General features: G+C 51.1%; 1 long non-coding RNA gene across 1 annotated transcript; it reads right to left on the bottom strand.

The window, feature by feature from the left end:
• Positions 1-207: 207 nt before the first annotated feature.
• LOC147977917 (uncharacterized) lies at positions 208-3,761 on the bottom strand. Its single transcript, XR_015617988.1, has 2 exons — positions 3,375-3,761; positions 208-513 (listed from the first exon to the last, which is right to left on the bottom strand). It is a non-coding gene; the product is annotated as an uncharacterized LOC147977917 (long non-coding RNA).
• Between the last annotated feature and the right edge of the window lie 1,518 nt (positions 3,762-5,279).

The following is a 5,279-nucleotide window of genomic DNA, read 5'->3' as shown; positions in this document are numbered from 1 at the left end:
CTTCAAGAGATCTTGGATGATAGGTCCATAGTCCAAGATTTGCACACCACTCGGTGGTGCATGGTTGACTTGATCAATATAACTGGGCCATCGGTTGCATTGGTCTTGCATGGTTGTGACGCCCCCGATTCAATCGTACACTAATCATACATGCAAACGTGTACGATCAAGATCAGGGACTCACGGGAAGATATCACAACACAACTCTACAAATAAAATAAGTCATACAAGCATCATATTACAAGCCAGGGGCCTCGAGGGCTCGAATACAAGAGCTCGAACATAGACGAGTCAGCGGAAGCAACAATATCTGAGTACAGACATAAGTTAAACAAGTTTGCCTTAAGAAGGCTAACACAAACTGGGATACAGATCGAAAGGGGCGCAGGCCTCCTGCCTGGGATCCTCCTAACTACTCCTGGTCGTCGTCAGCGGGCAGCACGTAGTAGTAGGCACCTCCGGTGTAGTAGGAGTCGTCGTCGATGGTGGCGTCTGGATCCTGGGCCCCAACATCTGGTTGCGACAACCAGGTAGAAGGGATAGAAGGAAAAGAAGGAGAAGCAACCGTGAGTACTCATCCAAAGTACTCGCAAGCAAGGAGCTACACTACATATGCATGGGTATATGTGTAAAGGCCATATCGGTGGACTGAACTGCAGAATGCCAGAATAAGAGGGGGATAGCTAATCCTGTCGAAGACTACGCTTCTGGCAGCCTCCGTTTTGCAGCATGTAGAAGAGAGTAGACTGAAGTCCTCCAAGTAGCATCGCATAGCATAACCCTAACCGATGATCCTCCCCTCGTCGCCCTGTGAGAGAGCGACCACCGGTTGTATCTGGCACTTGGAAGGGTGTGTTTTATTAAGTATCCAGTTCTAGTTGTCATAAGGTCAAGGTACAACTCCAAGTCGTCCTGTTACCGAAGATCACGGCTATTCGAATAGATTAACTTCCCTGCAGGGGTGCACCACATATCCCAACACGCTCGATCCCATTTGGCCGGACACACTTTCCTGGGTCATGCCCGGCCTCGGAAGATCAACACGTCGCAGCCCTACCTAGGCACAACAGAGAGGTCAGCACGCCGGTCTAAATCCTATGGCGTAGGGGTCTGGGCCCATCGCCCATTGCACACCTGCACGTTGCGTACGCGGCCGGAAGCAGAACTAGCCCCCTTAATACAAGAGCAGGCTTACGGTCCAATCCGGCGCGTGCCACTCAGTCGCTGACGTCACGAAGGCTTCGGCTGATACCACGACATCGAGTGCCCATAACTGTCCCCGCGTAGATGGTTAGTGCGTATAGGCCAGTAGCCAGACTCAGATCAAATACCAAGATCTCGTTAAACGTGTTAAGTATCCGCGAACACCGACCAGGGCCAGGCCCACCTCTCTTCTGGGTGGTCTCAACCTGCCCTGTCGCTCCGCCACAAAGTAACAGTCGGGGGCCGTCGGGAACCCAGGCCCACCTCTACCGGGATGGAGCCACCTGCCCCTTCAGCCCCCATCTCCGAACAGTATCACAGGTAATGTAACTGTGTAAAGTATAATGTATATGCCCAGTAGTATAGCATGGCAGACGGACAAGAGTGTAGGGCCACTGATGGAACACTAGCATCCTATACTAAGCAGTATGATAGCAGGTAATGGTAACAACAGTAGTAGCAAGGACAGGCTATGCATCAGGATAGGAATACCGGAAAGCAGTAACATGCTACACTACTCTAATGCAAGCAGTATAGAGAAGAGTAGGCGATATCTGGTGATCAAAGTGTGTGGGGGGGGGGCTTGCCTGGTTGCTCTAGCAAGAAGAAGGGGTCGTCGTCGATGTAGTCGATCACAGGGGTATCGGCAACGGTCTTGGAGCCTACCGAAAAGAAGTAACGGAGGGGGAACACAATAAATAACAGAGCAATCAAATGTAACACAAAGCAAGATGCGGCAATACGTTGTGCTAGGGGTGACCTAACGCAGGAATAGGTGATACCGGCGAAGGGGGGAAACATCCGGGAAAGTATTACCGATGTTTCACGTTTTCGGATAGACGGACTGGACAGTGAAAGTTGCATGTTCGCTATGCTAGGGACGTGTGGCTGATCAATGGACTGTGTATTCGGATCCGTCTCATCGTTCTGAGCAACTTTCATGTATAAAGTATTTTCATCCGAACTACGGATTATTTTATATGATTTTCCGAAGTTTAAATGATTTTCTAAAATTTCTGGATTTAATTATATTTCAAAATTAAAACAGAATATACTAAGTGTACCCATGGGTTTCCTAGTCTATTGTGTGGCAAGTGGGGCCAGTGGGGCTGGGTTGAACCAGTCAACATTTGACTAGTCAACACATGAATAGTAGAAGTGGATCCCCCATGTCATAGGCTATACCTAAACAAATAAATAAATACTAACCTAATTAATAGGGTCCACATGTCATCTGCTAGTAGCTAACCTACATACTAATTAACCCTAAACTAATTGAACATGGGGTCAGCCTCACAAACACAGAACACACACGCACACACACAACTAGGGGTTAATTATGTTCTTTGTTAATAGAAGATAGCCTTTTGTGATTTTCGTACGATTTAATCCGTTCATCGAAAGGATTTGGTCTAATGGGATAAAATGAAGTTTGTCAAGTATACTTTCTACTCATAATTTTTCTTGGCCTATTAGTAATTGTTTACCCGCTGATTAGAGGCTGTCAAGGGGGTTAGTCAGCGTAATATTCGCAAAGCTAGCCATAGTTACAGTAGCATTCAGCAGTAGAAGTACGTTCAGAGCAGCAACAGTCATCGGCATGGCGCGGAGACGGCCAGGCAACGCCACGCACGGCCGGATGCGGCCCGGGCCGCGTTGCCGGAGCTAGCTGCAGGCGGAGGCGGCGGCAAGGGTTCCAGCGGGCGCGCGCAGGACTAGCAGGGGCGGCGGTAGCGTCGGCGAGCGCGCGTGCAGGAAGCTCGAGCGGCGCGGGCGAGCATGGCCAGGCGGATGGGAGAGACTGGCAGGTGCGGGTGACAGGGCAGCGCGGGCAGGGGAGCCTGGGGGCGTGGCCGGTGCGAGCAAACAGCGCCAGGCGCGGTGTCGCGCGCGTGGACGACGATGGCGGCCACGGCCGACGCGGTCAGGCGAGGCGGACGCATGGCAGCGGGTGAGCGGCGGTAGGCGGAGGCGAGGCCACGGGTGGGCACGCGCGGGAGCGCAGGCTGCAGTAGCGAACGAGCCTGTGCGACAGTAGCAGCAGTAGCGCAGCAGTGGAGGTGGTCGAAGCAAGATGCCATGAGGACTAACGGCGGCCAAAGTTCTGTGGGGAACGACGGCTATAGGCATGGGTCGAGCAGGGAAGAGCGTGAATCGAGTGAGGACCTCACCGCGGTGTCGTAGGCGAGATCGAGAAGGCCGGGGGTGGAGCGACGGCGACGAATTCGTCGATGGCGTCGCGGTGGTTGGAGGTTGAAGACGACGTCGATCCCTGCGATCCAGGGGCTCCCGGCTCCAACCGGTGGACGTAGTCGAAGGAGTGGACGTCGGCGAAGCTCGCGGACGAGGTGGCTGGGCGCGGGGATCTCGGTGGGCGCGTGGATGTCGGAGGCCATGGCGATGCAGGTTCGGCCAAGGGTTGCGGGGACGAAAGCGGCACAGGGGAGGGGAAAAGGAGAGCTAGGGTTCGTCAACGCGTCGAGGGGGATCTTATAGACCGTCCAGGAGCCATGGATGCACGGCGCGTGGACGATCCGTCCATGGACGCACGAGCAACGACCAGCACTCCCCTGATGAACAGGGGTTGAAGATGGGGAGCTGGTGGGCTGGGCCTGGTGGCCGGGATGCCCGGTTGGGCCGAACGGCCCAGGGGGAAGGGGGCTTGGTTTCTTTTGTTTTGTTTTATTCTTACCTTTGTTTTCTGTTTTCTTTTATTTCTTTAATAGTTTATAGTTTTACAAAAAGTAAAACCCACACCTAAATTAAAGTTACAATTCCAACTACTGTCACAAAAAGTTTTACCCCTGAACAAAATAGTTTAGTATTTTATAAAATTCAAAAGGCATTTATTTAATTGTTTTAGCTACTATTTTATTCATTTTAGATTATTTAAAAATCTTATAAAAGTGTGGTTTCTCCACTATAATTACCTATGCATCATTTGTCTCCACCCGAACATTTAGTTTTAATATTTGAAAACTTTTATTGTTTGATTTTATTTTAAATTTGAAATTTGAACTGACGCGAGTTTATCAATAGTAACCGAGGTGACGCGTTATCATTAGCGGAGGTTCACTGTAGCTTAATTATCCGGGTGTCACAATGGTACCCCCAATGGTTCCCAAGAGAGCCTTGGATGCGACGTTATGTGACTTCCATTATGTTGTTGTAGTACTCCACAATCCTACCCCAGAGTCGGTCCTTCGATTGATCTGTTCCAACTGATGCATCAAGGGACATGTTCGTCCAAGCGTTACACAATGCAATATGTTAATCTTGGCAATACTTGTGAGTTCTAGATCTTGATGGTGCCTTCACGCTTGTTGTGTCTCCATAGAACCCTCAGCAACTTGCGGCTCCTCCTCAGCGTCGGCCTCCACTTTTTGCTCATAATCCTCCTCGGAGTCTTCTTGTTGAACAAACACCGAGTTATAGTTGAGATCTTCAAGACCAAGCATATGTGACTCCAGCAAAGATGACCAAAGTTTGTTTGTGTTCATCTCTGCACTATGAAAACAACAAGCTCATCGCCCTAGGGCCGCAAGCAATCACCATACAATGCACCAATCGATATGAAAATACATTTCTTTACCTTGATGGCATTTGATTGACCACTTGGCGGCCACAACCCTTGGTGATGGTAGTGGCGGCCAGACGAGAAGCCGTAAGGGTGGCCGAAGATGGGGTACGAGGCACCGGAGGCATCTTATTCTTATTATCCTCGCCATAACCTCGGTGAGCACCGACGCGGGTCTCATCGACTTCCTTGCCCGCTTGTCAGAGGCTGGAGCAGCGGGAGGGTGGCCTCCTGTCTTCACAAAAGCAGTGGTCTTGCCACCGAGCTTGCTACCGGCGGTGCTTGCATGTGTGGCGGCAAGTGTGGGTTTTAAGTGCCCAGCTTCTTCCTTGTGGTCAGCGGCGTAGGGCTCAATTCCTGATGCGTCGTGCTGGCGGTGGTTGATGGTGAGGTGGTGGAAGGGTCTTACATGTCCATCATTTTGTCCTCGGGTAGGTAGCCGCGTCCGGCCTACTTGCCAATGGTGTCTCCACTGCACTCGCAGGTCTTCCTCACATTC

Source organism: Triticum urartu, chromosome 3A (genome assembly GCF_056163025.1).
Source record: "Triticum urartu cultivar PI428250 chromosome 3A, HENAU_Tu73, whole genome shotgun sequence".
In the NCBI taxonomy this organism is placed as follows: Eukaryota; Viridiplantae; Streptophyta; class Magnoliopsida; order Poales; family Poaceae; genus Triticum; species Triticum urartu.
This window is presented reverse-complemented; position numbering and strand designations above follow the sequence as displayed.